Raw genomic sequence first — 15836 nt, forward strand, 5'->3', positions numbered from 1 at the left:
GCTTTTCCCCTAAGCCATTGTTCACATCCACCAACCCCTTCCGAGGGCCCTGGAGCCCTCCTTCTCGGACTCTGCTTGGTCTGAAGTTTGGATGCTTCTGTCCACTTTCTAAATGGCCAGCCCCACCGCAGAGCTCCAGGGGTCTGTGCTGGGGTCCTCCGAGAAACACAGCTGTTCCCTGGTAGGAAGAGACTTAATACCCACGAGTGACACCCCAAACTCTGAGCAAGGATCCCTGCTGCACCCTGGAGGCTGGTGCTCAGAAGTTTAATGACACTGTGATAAAATCTGGAGGTGGTGGGAGGAGGGGGAGGGGGAGAGGGGGATGGAGGCTGAGGAGGACAGAGCCCTAAGGAGCGTGCACAGGGCAGCACATTGAGCTTTGACCTTTCAAGAATGTCCTTGTCTCCCAAGCTCAATCCTGCCCACCATCATCCCTGGCCATTGCTCAAGTCCTCTGCTCATCTCCCCCGAGCCCCGCCCTCGGTCGGACACAGGGCAGGGGTTAGGTGATGTCATGCTCTGACTCTTTCCACACTGGGCACACACAAGGGGCAGCAGGTGCCACTCTGGAATCTGTTCCCTGGCAGAGACCAGTGGAACTGGGCATTGAAGAATGAGCATGATTCCGTCCTGAGCCAGGAGTGGGCAGGGGAAGGGCATCGGGTTAGCAGGGCCTTGGAAACATTTATGGGTGGTTAAGGTGGGAGAGATGAGGTGGTCAGACTGGGGCACTGGGAAGCAAGGCTGAGAAGGGCTTGTGGACTAAGGGGCTTCTGATTACAGATGCGCGATCTCAGGGACCCTTCTTGCCACCGTAATTCCTGTCTTCTAAATGGGGTCTGGGAAAGCAGGAGGGTGCCAGCCAACTGAGCACTTGCAATTCTGCACAGAGCCACAGGGAAAAAAAAAGGACATGGCCAGGGTGGTTGTCTGTCTCTGGAAGAAGCCAGGTGGGGCATTTCTCTGAGTCTAGAGGGTTGAGGGCGAGGAAGGAAGTGACTCAAGCCTGGTGCCTCAAGTTCCTTTGGGGTAGGACGGGTTCGGTGATAGGACTAGCTGCTGAGAATTCTGGGAAAGAGCCACAGTGCCCACGGGACCTCGCCAAAGCAAACCAAGCGGTGCTGGCTCTGCCTTCCTGTGCTGCGGGGCGAAGAGGGGAGGGCGTGTGGCCCCGGGGAACCGGAGGAACCGAGTGGCGGATTTATGTTTCCACTTGATTTCCTCGGTTGTTTTCCAAACGTAGCGGTGTCCTGAGGGGCGGGGTGGAGGCGGAGAAGCCGCCGGAAGGCGCCATAGCCCCACTGCTGCCTGCCCCCCATGTGACTTGGCTGACGACAGCACTCCGAGGAAGGGCCTAGAGGCTTCCGTCCTGGGCTGCTGGACAAGTGGGTGACGTTGATCAAGGCACTGGGCTCACACGGGCCGCGCCCCGCGTGATCTGTCGTCTCCAGGCAGGCTGCCCCACTTGGGTCGAGTCTTTGATCCCGTGAGTTAAGAATGACCCATGGTGGTGGCTGATTCCGGGTCTCGGGGGCATCGTGGGGGGCCAGGTCACCGTGGGGGCCTGCGGTGTCCACGGCTGCCTCTGTCTCTCCAGCTTCCCCTTCCCTCTCCAGCTGCGCCTTAAGCTCTTTCCTACCTCCTGATGGTGGGGCCACCATTCTGGGTCTTGCTCCGTTCCAGCTGGCGTCTTTCTTGCCTTCTTGGGCTCCATCTCTGCCACTGCCTCAGAGTGGTTTTCCCTTTCCCACTCATCCCTGCCTCACCGGCCTCCCCTGTCACTTCAGGATCTGCTCAGACCCTGCCTGGTTGAGGGATAGTGGATCATTTCCACTCTCCTCTAAGTGAAGAGTCTGTTCCAGGAGAAACGCACACACACATGCACACGCACAGTCGGTAGGAGACAAGGGCCTGGGGCAGGTTGGGTAGCGGAGGCAGGGAAGGGTTCAAGGAGGCAATCCTGTTTACAATCTCTTCTGACAGCCGCTGTGCAGCTCAGGACTTTGCTCTCAGACTCAGTTTCTCTCTCTGAAAAATGAGAATAATAATACTTCCTTCCCTTTGGGATGGGAGCCTGGTTTCCTGTAGAGCTCTGGGAATCAGGATAAATCACAGAAACTCGGGTCTCCCATCCCGGGGAAGCAGAGGCCACAGGACAAGCAGAACTTTAACAGAAAAAACAAAACACACATACACACACACACACACTGATTTATGTATTTGCCTATTGAGACACAATCTCACTGAAGTTTCTAGTTAGTGAAGTCATTTTTTGCAGTGTTTCCTATGTGGCAGGCCAGGACCTAACTGAGGAGCCAGTCTCATCCCTGGAGCCTATTATTTTCCTGGACAATCTATAAGAAAGGTGCCATACGGTCTCCATTCCACAGATGAGAAAACAGAGACCTGGCAAGGTCAGGGCTTGCCCAAAGCAGTGTTTTAGTGAAAGAGTTTCCATTGGGATGTAGAGAAAGTCTTCTCACTGCTGGGTCCTCCCTCTGTGCCACTGTGAGTCCTCACCCCATCCCTAATCTCTGTCCCCCTCACCCCACTCCCACCCCCAGCCTTCCTGTCTGCTGCTTTTCTGTCTCTGTCTCTCAATGTGTCCGACTCGGCCTGTGGGCAGGAGTCCACCGGCTGGATTGCTGTCTGAACTGTGAGCATGCCCAGACCCCTTCCACTGTCTCCATCCGCAGCCTTCCTTGTCCTGGGCTCTTGTCTTGACACCATCCTAAGGGCTTGGAGTAGCTCCTTACAACCCAAGGTTGCCAAGACCTGGGCCTCCCCAGTGACCCATAGCACGGTCACTTCCCCAGCACCTATAGCTTCAGGCCCCCTGACTCATGGGAGTGGCCTTGCATTTTGCTGCTAATGTCCAGCCCTGATTCCCCATCCCCAGCTGTGCTGGCCCAGGAGATGACTGAGTAATGCCAACTTTCCCAGCTGAGTGACCTCCCTCTGCCCTCTGAAGAAAGAATTCACATTCTCTCCCTTCCTCCCTCTGAGACGGGGGTCTCATAGCCATAAAGTCCTGGCTGTCCTGGAACTTACTATGTAGACTGGGCTGGCCTTGAACTCAGATCCTCCTGTCTTTGCCTCCTAAAGGCCTAAGTGCCTGCTTTTGCCTCCTAATTAAAGGTGTGTGCTACCACTGCTCAGCTGAATTCTCTTTTTAAATGTACCTCACACATCCACTGAGTGGGCCTCACATAGGAACCGGAAGCTTCAGGAGGCCAGCGCCCAGCCTGAGATGGAGAGGAGGCCAGCGCTCAAGCTCCACCTTTGAGAGCCGTTTGTGCCACAACAAGATGGGACTTGGGTGTCCGTAGAAACACTCCAAAGGAGGGGGGGGGGCTTCATGCTTTGTAGCCAGGGCAGCGTAGGTGACGTTTACCCTGTGTTAGAGCTGTGTTCACGGGGCCTGTGGACCCCCACCAGTGAGCCCACCTTACACAACTCTCTAATAAGAACAATCGCCACTCTTGGCACGTAATGGGCATTACATAAACATTAATTGCAAGAATGGGATGATAGTCAGAGGGACGGCCACTAAGAAGAAGGGGTGTGTGCAGGGCATCTCCAAAGGCGTAGCAGCATCCTTTGAGGTCTCCCAGCTTCTATGCTTGAGACCTTCTATGAAGCCTTACCTGCGTCTCAGTGCAGCTCGGAGCACACCAGCCCCTGCTCCAAGCCTCGGCCGACCCTGACATCTTCCCTTCCTTTAGCTTCACAGTTTCCTTCCACTCAGTTCAGTGTTACACCCTTGCAGGGGTGGCTCCTCCCTTCCCGTCTCACTCTCCTCCTTCTCCTCTACCTTCTTGACAGGGTCGGGCGCTTGCCCTGTAGCCCAGGCTGGCCTCAGACTTGAGATCCTCCTACCTCAGCCTTGGTGTACTGGGGTCATAATAGGCACATGCTGTCACATCTACAGACATTCCGATTCTCATGTGACTCCCCAGTCCTGTTTCTCCCACTATCCTGCTTTATGCATCCCAGCGCTTAAGACACCCTGACCTCAGCCCGTAGGTTTGTCTCTTGTCCCTCTCTCCCTCATGCGAACACTAGATTTGTAAAGACAAGTAGTGCACTTGTCCATGACTATAGCTTCTGGGCTAGAACAGTGCAGAGAACACAGCCAGTACTCCATCAGTGTTTGAGGGAGGGAGAGGGGAGGGAAGGAGGGAAGGAGGGAGGGAGGACACTGAAGGAAAGAGTGGGACTGGGGCAAGAAAGCTAAGAGAAAAGGGAGGAGGGGAGAGGAGGGAAAAGGATTTTTTAATGTCCCTTGCTCTGTTATCAGATGTGGCTTCTAAAGCCTGGGCAGCAAGACTAGTACACAGAAGTTTTAGGGTAGGAGGAAAGAGTGGGCTGTGGATAAAGAAATTCAATTAGATTTGAAGAACTTTCTATTAAGGCAAAACAGTGCAAAGATGGGAGGAACTCTGTCAGGGAGGGATTTCCTGTCAGCAAGAAGTCCGGAAGCCCAACAGTCTTGGGTGGGACCAGCTACAAGGCCTGAACCCAGGAGATGGAAGGAATCAGGGGGTTCCCCAGAGGTTGGGGCAGGCGAGGCCCTGGAACTTGAAGGCCCTCGTGGCGCATCCGGCCAGGCCTAGGCAGGTAGAAGCCCGTCTGAGGCTCATCCCCAGGCCAGAGGCTGCTGGGATTTGGCCAAGCGGCCATGTTGAGGGTCTGGTCCTGACTCTACAAAGCAGGGCTGGGGCGACACAGGAAGTCCCACCACTCTCTAGCCCCGTCGGCCTCTCCAGCGCTTGCCTTTCCTCACCTCCCACAGTGGCCTCAGGCCCCAGTGCCCGCGCCCATGGGGTTAAATCTCTCCCTGTCTCTCTCTGCTCCAAGTTGTTTTCCAAGCGAGGCAGAGAATGGTTCTCTTGTTACCAACATGGCTTCTGGGCATTGGGTAATGCGCTCCCTCTACTCCCTGCCCCGGCGCCACAAAGGGACCTTTTGTTCCTCTCCCGGCCCCTCTCCCTGGCTCTTCTCTGCCCCCCACCCACCCCAAGTCCCTCCTCCCCACGCCTCCTGCCCTACTCTGCGTGCACCCCTGGGCTGCGAGGAGTGACCGTGGCCTGGCCGTGGCGGCCTGCCTCTCCCAAGGCGCCTCGGGAGGAGAAAGGGCCATGGCGGCCGCGGCGGCCATCTTGAAAGCCGCCCTTGGAGGCTGTGCGCGGCTCTGCAGCTGCGGGGACTGGGGAAGCGGCTCCGGGAGAGGCTGCCGCTCCAGTGGATGTCCCGTGGCCTACTTTCTGTCTCCCGGCTGAAATGGGACCTTCCTCTCCCAAGCTCCCAGCCCAGGCTTGTGTGTCTGTACTGAGACATGACACCTTTCAAGCCAGCCATCTTAATCTACACGGCGGCTTCCTGGGAGAAGTTGCTGTCCCGGGAGGTGGATGACTGTCGTGAGACCTCTGCGAGCGGGTGCTGCAGATGGGGACGAGCCACAGGCGTTACCCAGCAGACCCCTCCAGAGAGAGCGCAGTGCACAGGTCCTGACCCCTGGGAACACCCACACTGGGCCTGGCCTCCTGACCAAAAAACCAAATTCACCGGAACTGCAAAATGAGTGTGTCTGAGATGGGATGTCAGGAAGCCAGCCAGACAATGAAGCGTCTGCTCTCTGGAAAGTTTTCGCCACTGTCCCCTCCCACAGCCTCCCTTCCACACAGTCGTGGAAGGACTGATGATATCATTTTTTTAAATGAGGAAACCGAGTCACAGGGAAGCTAGCTACACAACTGGCTCTTGGAGCTCACTCCACTGACTCCAGTACACTTGCTCTGCCTTACGGGGCCATTGCCCTGCCCTGCCCATCCCAACAGGGAAGGAGCCTGGAAGGAGATGGAGAGAAACATTTAGGCAGATCACAGGCACCTGGCCATGTCTAGAGTCACAGAAGCCGCTGCTCTGAGGAGGCCAGGCTCAGCCACAGAACACCCAGCGACCCTCCATCTCAGGCTGGGAGAGTGTCCACGTCTGTCCTAGGGAGGCAGAGGACTTGATGGTGGATGGTGTGGGGCAGAGGAGAGACCCTGAGTTGAACAGCTCCCCCAGACTGGCCCTCAAAGAGGAGAGAGAAGTCTCAGATGCTGCCAGTCAGGGTGTCTGGACACCTACTTCTGCCTGAAGCAGAGGGAGAAAGGCTTCCTGGAGGAGGTGACTGAGATCAGATCCAAGTGAAGGTTTAGAAGTCAGGAACGTGGAGGAGCTGGGGAGGGGCAGGGAAGGAGATGGTGTGTGTGTGTGTGTGTGTGTGTGTGTGTGTGTGTGTGTGAGGGAGGGGCCAGCATTGTGCCTGTGTGCTGTAGTGGAGTGTGGCAGGGAAAAATGCGGGGTGGGCAGAGAGATGAATTGCCACATGAGCCTGGAGAATGGGTGGTGGCTCCTGAGGGGACACATGGATCTTGAGGGCACAGTAATTTTAACTTCCTGATCGATCGATCTGTTGATTGATTGTTGAGTCTATGTAGCCCTGACTGCCCTGGAACTCTCTCTAAAGACCAGGCTGGCCTCTTGCTCACAGAGACCCATTTGCCTCTGCTCCTTGGGTGCTGGGATCAAAGGTGTGCGCCCCTAAGCATAACTACTCCCCGAGCTTCCAGAGTCATATTCATTTTGTGTTCTAGAAAGCTCTCTGCCCTGCAGGCGAGGTCCATGCCAGCCTGGCTGTTGTTGGGATTCTGGTACCTAGGCCAGGGCCCAGCATAGAGCAAAGATTTTAAATCGGTGCACAGTACAGGCAGCATCCCTTGAGGCAGTAGCTCTCTCCAGCTGTGGCACCGAGGCCTCAGTCCCTTCATGGGTAAAATGGGGTAAGAGTGCCTGCCTTGAAGGCGTGTTACAGCGGGTGGAGAGATGTGGTAGCCTCGCTTCCATGTCCTGTATATGGTTAGTCCCCCCCAAATGGTGTGGGGTGTTCTTTGGGGAATGTGGAGTCAGGGGCCCTGATCAGGGCCACTTAGTTACTTGGGTGACAGAGATCATGACAACAGTGATGACCATCAAGGCGTAAGCTTTTCATGTTCCCCCCCCCCCCCCCCCCAACAAGCCATGAAGAAGGCAGGCTTGCTTTCCCTGCTAAGTCATCCTGGAAAACGAGGCTCAAGTAGGAACCCTGACTTGCCCAAGGTACGTGCACCTCTGAGTGGTGGACGGGGATTGACTGGATCACCATGGTGATAGGTGACACAGGAAGATACAGTGCAGATAATGGACCAGACGATGTGGGGCTGGAGGGCAGGCGCAACACAGGGAAGGTGGCAAAAACACCCCAACCCTGCCGTTTTTGGAAGCTGGAAGATAATTCCATCTCATAGCTGGGCGTAGCAGGACAGATAGGTTTGTGTGCCATGAGCATGCGCATGAGGAGATGCTATGAGGTCTGAAGTCTCACAGAGCGAGCTTGAGGCTGGGAAAAGAGCGAGGCAAGATGAAGGCTCCCCATCCTCAGGCAAGGCCAGGGGGATGTGTGGGAAGGTTGCAGGTCCCCTGGGGCATGGACAAAGAAGGGACAGATGCTGCTGCCGGCTAGCTACACTCCCGCTGGAGATCACAGAGGTCAGGTGGCCAGCAAGATGGCCCAGAAATACAGGAGAGAGGACTTTAGAGAAGAACCTGGGTCGTGGCCCTTCCCCAGAGTAGAGATGGGTGTATTTAAGAAAGAGGCTTGGTAATGGCATCAGGGGCAGTACCAACTCTCTTGGGCACAGGAGGAGGATGTAAGATCACTGTCTAGAGGTATCATTCTCTACAGGGTGAGAGAGCGGAGGGTGCTCATGATGCAGGTGGGAGAGCTGACCACAGCGCGGCTTGGAGAGGAAGGAAATTCTCCAGAAGGCAGGAGAGCCATGGAGGGGAGGAGCCAGGAGCCATGGAGGGGAGGGGCCAGGAGCCAGACAGGTGCAGAGGGGAGCAGCCAGGGACCATGGAGGGGAGGAGCCAGACAGGTGCAGAGGGGAGGAGCCAGGGGCCATGGAAGGGAGGAGCCAGGGACCATGGAGGGGAGGAGCCAGAAGCCATGGAGGGGAGGGGCCAGGAGCCATGGAAGGGAGGGGCCAGGGGGCCATGGAGGGGAGGGGCCTGGGGCCATGAAGGGGAGGGGCCAGGGGCCAGCTAGGTGCAGAGGGGAGGCTGAAGGCTCCTGTTCTGCTCCCTTTCCACTCTGCAGCTGTAGGCGGAGGGGGGGGGGGGCAGAGAGCTTGGGATGCGCTGGAGCCCTATCTCCAGGCCTAGAGAGGGCAGGAGCAGCTAAGCTGTCTTTTTTCCTTGGAGGTGCTAGCTGCATTCCTGGCCTGGGAGCAGTGAGCCTGCCCTATCCCTGTGTCACTCTGGATGGTTTTGCAGGGATGTCTCACATGATCCTGGATGGATGTCATCACCCTACAGTGTGGGTGTCAAGGGGGAGCAAGGGGACTAGGAAGCGCCAGAAGGATTGGGTGGGCTCTCGTCACTCCCCTCTTGCTCTTCCATTACGGAAGCTGGCACGTGTCATAGTAGGACTTCAAGTATGTTTGCCCTGTACTTGTCTGCTCCTGGCTGACTTCAAAGCCCTGTCCCCTGACTACCCACAAGGCCACCTTACTCAACAGAAATATTCCTGTCATGGAGACAGAAGGGCCCCCTGCTGATCTGAAGGGGATGGGGGCCTCGATCTCCCCACTGTCCAAACCAGACACCATATCTCTGAACCGCCATGCACCTCCGCAGACCACTCTTTGCAGTCATCCTTGCCGCGCAGTTCCCTGGACTGGAGCAGCAGGACCAGAAGCCTCCCAAGCTGCACAGAAGCAGGACCTGGGGCTGGGGAGGTGGTTGTCGAGTTAGCCTTACTTGTCTCAACTTTGCAGGGTCGCCATGTGACAAACAGGACACATCTGCCATAACTGTGAGGTGACACTGCCTCCCAAAGGACCCTGTGCCAGTCCAGTCTCTGTGGTGACTTGGTTCCAGGGGAGGCTGCACTTGACAGCATTCCCTTAATGAAGAGGCATCTGCCCAGATCTGTGCCCAACGTTGCGGTTGCAGTGTGTATAATGACAAAGGCTGGCTGTGCCCTTAACATTCAGGAACAGAGGATGGGACTGGAGAAAGATCACCGTCACATAACAGGACACCATGTGGTGGTAAACATGACATTCATGCCGAGTTTTAATGGTGTAGGGGAATGGTGTGTGGGGTAAGCTTGTGTGAAAACCCAGGATAAGCAGATATGTGCATTCAGATAACTTCAACAAGAACAGTGAAGAAACCCACAGTGAGTGAACTCAATTGGATTGAAACACATGTAGAAAGAAAACAGGATGGGCTGGGAGAAAACAGGACAGGTGGGGGAGATAACTCAGTCGGCAACGCGCTTACTGTGCAGGCCCGAGGACAGGAATTTGGTTCCCAGACCCCACATGAAAAAGCCAGGCGTGACAGCTGGTGCATGCAACTCCCAGCACTAAAGAGGTGGACACAGGTGGATCCTGCAGCTCACGGGAAGGCAGCTTAGAAAACTTGTCAGGAAGCCAGGCGGTGGTGGCCTGTAATCCCAGCACTCTGGGAGGCAGAGGCAGGCAGATTTCTGAGTTCGAGGCCAGCCTGGTCTACAGAGTGAGTTCCAGGACAGCCAGGGCTATACAGAGAAACCCTGTCTCAAAAAAAGCAACCGCACCCCCCCCCCAAAAAAAAGAAAGAAAACTTGTCAGGTCTTAGGCTGATAAGAGTCCCTGTCTTGGGCTGGAGAGATGGCTCAGTGGTTAAGAGCACTGACTGCTCTTCCAGAGGTCCTGAGTTCAATTCCTAGCAACCACATGGTGGCTCACAGCCATCTGTAATGGGATCCAATGCCCTCTTCTGGTGTGTCTGAAGAGAGTGACAGTGTACTCACATACATGAAATAAATAAATAAATCTTAAAAAAAAAAAAAAGAACCCCTGTCTCAAAAATAAGCATCCAAGGACTGGCCCTGGGGTTGTCCTCCAGCCGCCACACGCTTGGACGGATAAGTTCCCCAGGGAAGGTAGGGAGACTGGGGACATGCTCATACACACGACAACATCTTTAAAAATGTAGGGCTGGAGAGATGCTTCAGTGTTGTAGAAGTATTTAATCCCAATCCTGGGTTTTTACCCGCCTTTGACTATTTTGCCTTTGGATAAAAGACACACAGCCTTTATATTAGTAATAAGCCTTACTTATCACTGGAGTTGGGCAGGTATGTATCCTCTATATTATGTCTATTTTTTAGCCAATAATTTTCTTCTATAATTTGTCATGTTTTGTCTGGTCTGCTCTTAACTCCAATTAGTCAACCTACATGGCCATTACTTTAAGATTTTTAACCCATGGTGGCTATATTTTTTAATCTACTTTTTTGGAGGGGGCTCTATTTACAGCAGAACCCAACCTCTGTAAGAATTTTGTAAAGGCTTCTGCATGCGATGAAGTATTTGCTGCTCTTGCAGAGGACCAGAATTTGGCTCCCAGCACCTACGTTGGGCAGTCCACAATTACCTGTTACTGAAGTTCTGGGGGATCCGATGCCCATCTTCTGGCCTCCTTGGACACCCATATACAAATACACATACACACACATACAAACGCACAGACACAAAAATATGTTTTTGAAAGATTTATTTATTTATGCATGAGTGCTCAGTTTGTATGTATGCCTGCACGACAGAGAAGAGGGCATCAGAACCCAGCATAGATGGCTGTGAGACACCATTTGGTTGCTGGGAATTGAACTCAGAACCTCTGGAAGAGCAGCCAGTGTTTTTAACTGCTGAGCCATCTCTCCAGCCCAAAATACCTTTTTTTTTCTTTAAATTTAAAATATATGGAAAAATAACAGAAAAAAATAGACCTTAATTATTCTTGAGAGGGCGGGACTTAATGAACACCTCATTTACTGCCTTTTTCTTTTTTTTTTTTTAAGGCAGGGTCCCACTATATAGCTCTCTGCAGACCACACTGGCCTAGACCTCACGGCACCCCTCCGGGCTCTGCCCCGAGTGCTAGGGTTACAGTTGTACGCCACCACGCTCAGCTATGTTTCATTATTTTTTATTCCATTTTATTCTGTGTGTGTGTGTGTCTTACTCCTAGCCTGGAAGCCCCTTGAGAGTGATGAGCGTGGCCGCTTCTCCTTTTCCTCCCTGGCGCTGGCCCCAGCCTGGCATATGCAATAGGAAGTCACAGGACCTGGTCATGGTCCTGACCACGGAAATCATACCTCATGTCTGCCTCCCCCACCCCACCCCCACCGAGATGGGCATGATCAGAACAATTTTGAGGGCTCAGCTGTCCAGAAGACAGACATGGCTGGCCTGGGACAGCCTGAGCATGTGTGTGTGTGTGTTGGGTGGGGCTGAGGCTAGATGACAACGCCCTGACTGGGTCTCTCTTCAGACCCTGGTTCCTGCCACATCCCTGTAGCCTATGGTGGTGGGGAACTGGTATCTGGGAGGTGGAGGAGGCAGTGCACTGTATCTGGGGCCTTGGCAAAGCAGACCCTGCCAGAGAAGACATCCTCATGTCCCCACAGTGTGCAATGACCTGAAGGCAATTAGAGGCCAGCGAGGACTCTTCCCTCTAAGGAGGATGGATGGGAAAGAGGAGGGTCCCCCCCCCCCGGGGGCTAAAACTGCTTAGATGCTGCCCCTGACAAACTGAGCCATCCACAACCCCCAGCACAATGCTGTCATTAACCCCTGACCCTGGCCCCTACTTAGCCACTTCCTCTGCAGGAGGAGGGAGGGCAGGATTCCATCCCAGTTCTCTCTTCAGTGAGGTTTGGAGGGGTCATAACTCTGTAGGCCCCTCTAGAGACTGGCTCACTGGCTCTCTGGGGTCATAGCTCCTTAGGGTTCAGGCAGGAGAGGGCATCTCACACTTTGGTACCTGCAGGAGCATTCACGGGGACAAGGGCTTCAAGCCAGAGCAGTATGAGAGGCAAGACTGGAAAAGCTGGAGACAGAGGGCAGGAGGTCATAGGTAGAGGCTGTTCTTGTCCCCTCCACAGTACGTTCACAGGCACGCAGGGCATGAGCCTCCTGTGAAATGAGATGTCCGGTCCTCCAACATTAACACTCCTAAATAAGGCGTAGCACAGATCCGGCCATGCAGGACACACACATCCTAGAAATTAGAGCCTGGCATAGTACTTAATCTGTCAACGCAGTCCATTATGGAATGAATGAATGAATTCAGGAGATGATCCCACGGCCATCTTAGTCCTGGACACACATTTCAGCAACTCTCTGGGATGAACTGTCTCAGGACACAGGATGGGGGTGGGGAAGGAGCCTCTGAATGCTGGAGCCCACCACAGGCACAGTTTCCAAGGTGGCAGGAGGCTTAGTCTGTTAAAATGAGACTCCTGGCGATGGACACTCATTTGTGCATCTGTTCTGTTCATAGCTGAGCTCCTAGCCAAGGCAGTTAGACTGTATAGTGAACTTCCAGAAAAAAAACAAAAATGTCGGGGATTGGAGAGGAAGGTTAAACTGATATTCCAGAACCACCACTGCCTACACAGAAAGCCAAAATAGTCTACGGGCAAACGGTGAGAGCTGAAACTTACCCAAGGCATACATCCATTAACCAATAGAAAAGACTAAGTGCTAGCTGCTGGGAGGGTTCAGATGTCAAGGCTCCTCCTTCACAGCCTGATGACCTGAGTTCAAGCCCCAGAATCTGAATGGTAGAAGAAAAGGACAGACTCCTACAGCTGGCCCTTTGATTTCCATACCCAGGAGCGAGCACGCGCACACACTCACACACACACACACACACACACACACACTCATACACATACACTTACACACACATATTCATACACACATACACTCATACACATACACTCACACACACACTCATACACACTCTCAAACACACAGTCTCATCCACACAGTCACATACACATACTCACACATTCATATACTGCAGGATTTTTAAAAATTAAGTACGCCTGTTCTGTTTGCATATATGAATGTGTATCAGGCTTGTGCCTGGTGCCTGCTAAGGCCAGAGAGGGTGTTGGAGACCTTCAGACTGGAGTTACAGAAGGCTGCAAATCACTGTGAGGTGCTGGACAATGGACTCTAGTAACCACTGAGCCACCTCCCCAGCCTGCTATTTTATTTCATATTTATGTTATGTATATGAGTACCCTGTCATCTTCAGTCCCAGAAGAAAGCATTGGATCCTATTACATTTGGTTGTGAGCCACCATGTGGTTGCTGGGAATTGAACTTGGGACCTCTGGAAAAGCAGTCTGAACGATCTCTGCAGTCCCCCAATATTTTTTAATTGCAAAACCAGGCTTAGTGGCACATAACTGCAACTCAGGGGACACTCAAGAGGTAGAGGTGGGGGGAAGACAGTGCTCAGGGATTAAGCACACTGGCTGCCACCCCCACCAGGGACCCAGGTTTGATTCCCAGCACTGACCTGGAGGCTCCCAGTTATCTGTAACTTCAGTCCCAGGGACTCCAATGCCCTCCTGGGCCTCTGTGGACATTGCACAGACATATAACAGATATGCAAACTAAACACTTGTTGTTGTAAGAGCTTAAAGTAAAGGGGGGGAAAGGCAGAACTGTGAAGATTGTTGTAAGTTCTAGGACAGCCTGGACACCCACCTAGCTTCTAGCCAGTCTGGGCTACATAGTGAGAGAATGTCTTTCTTGTTTTGTTTTGTTTTTAAAGTACCAATCAGAACAACAAACCCATGAATAGGTGAAATTTGAAAATGTGCTCAATGAAACACGGCAGCTACCAAAGGCCACACATTATCCCAGTTCTGCAAAACTCCACAACAGTAAATTATGGGGACACAAGACTGCGGTAACTGTGGGAAGTGGGGCTAAGCGAAGGTAGGTGAGTAAATGGGTTTGGGGGACATGGTGAGAATATTTTGGAATTAAACAGTGGTGAAGGCCCTTAACCTTGCAAAGGCCCTAATAGCACTTGATGGATACACTAGACATTCAAAGTCACGTGTGTGCGGTGTGGATCATATCTGAATTTAATTTTAAATTAAATCATTTGATTGCATGTAGCATCAAAGGTAACAATAAAATTTCCCTCCTTCCCTCTTTCTTTCCTTGTTTTTATTTGAGTCAGGGTCTTATTATGTAGTCCTGGATCTCACAAAGCACCTCCTGCCTCTGCCTCCTGAGTCACCATAGCTGGCCTTTTTTTTTTTTTTTTTTTTTTTTGAAATAAGCTTTTCCTCGGTAGCCCGTCTGATTTCAAATCCCTGTCCTCATGTCTCTGCCTCCTGAGAATGGGGCTACAAGGGTGTGTCAGCCTAGCTGACTCTAAAAACTTGAAATTGGTGAGATGCTTAGTGGATACCAGTGCTAGCCACACAAGCTTTAGAAGCAGAATGTGATCTCTGGATCCCCAGTGCAAGGAGAGACCCATTCTTTAAAGCTGTTCTTAGCCGGGCAGTGGTGGTGCACACCTTTGATTCCAGCACTTGGGAGGCAGAGGCAGGTGGATTTCTGAGTTCAAGGCCAACCTGGTCTACAGAGTGTGTTCCAGGATAGCCAGGACTACACAGAGAAACCCTGTCTCGGAAAAAACAAAAGCAAAATAAATAAATAAAGAAATAAATAAATAAATAAATAAATAAATAAAGAAAGAAAGAAAGAAAGAAAGCTGTTCTTATCCTCCTGGACACAGACACACAGACACACACACACACACACACACACACACACACATACGCACACTGAAACAACTAAACTAGTTCCCTCATGACCAGGTACCAGGGAATGCACCAGTTCCAGGAGATCTGATGCATCTGCACGTGTGTGCACATACCTCCCCCCATATACAGTGTCAAAAATAATAAAAACAAAACAATACTGGTGCCCACATAGGGGAGGTACACCGAGTTGACAGGACGGACTGAGAATGGAAGAGAGGGCACTGGTGGAACCTGGCTTGTCTTTGTTTTTTAGTTTTGCATAGTTGAGCCTTCCTGGCTGGGCACACACCTTTAATCCTGGCACATGGGAGGCAGAGGCAGAGGCAGAGGCAGGGGGATTTCTGAGTTTGAGTTTGAGGCCAGCCTGGTCTACAGAGTGAATTCCAGGATAGCTAGGGTTACACAGAAAAACCCTGTCTCTAAAAAAAAAAAAAAAAAAAAACAAAAACAAAAAAAAACAAAAACAAAAAAAAAAAACAAAAAAAGAAAAGAAAAACAAAAACAAAAAGAAAAAGAAAAAACGAGACTTCCCTTAAGAAAAGAAAGACCATGGTGGCTCATGCCTTGAATCTCAGCACTTGGGAGGCAGAGGCAGGTGGATCTCTGTGAGTTCGAGGCCAGCTTGGACTACAGAGAGAGTTTCAGGTCAGCCAGGGTTACACGGAAAAACCCTGTCTTGAAAAACCAAAAGAAAAAACAATGAAAGAGGAAAATCCATGCCCTGAGGTGGTTGCTAACTCACAGGGAGAGCCATCATTCAGTTCAACACAATTGATCCTGAAAGCCAGCAAGAGCCCCAGACATGCGAAGAGGAGTGGGGCCTCGCCTGCCTAGCACCCAGCCTAGCACCCAGCCTAGCACCCAGCCTAGCACCCACTTCAGGCCAGTGGGCTCCCTGGACCACAGCTGGACCTTGAGACCCAGGAGACGGCACAAGGCTGTGGCCAGGGGGATACCGCAGGGGACTGACAAGGAGTGTCATGTGTCATTGCTGGAGCATCCCTGAGGGACTGTGCTCCCTCACAGCACCCCAAGCCCCATATGTCACTCTTGAAGTAACAGCTAGAGGCCCCAAGGCTTTCGTCCTAGGCTCTTTACAAAGTGACCCCCA

This window comes from Apodemus sylvaticus, chromosome 17 (assembly GCF_947179515.1).
Source record: "Apodemus sylvaticus chromosome 17, mApoSyl1.1, whole genome shotgun sequence".
In the NCBI taxonomy this organism is placed as follows: domain Eukaryota; kingdom Metazoa; phylum Chordata; class Mammalia; order Rodentia; family Muridae; genus Apodemus; species Apodemus sylvaticus.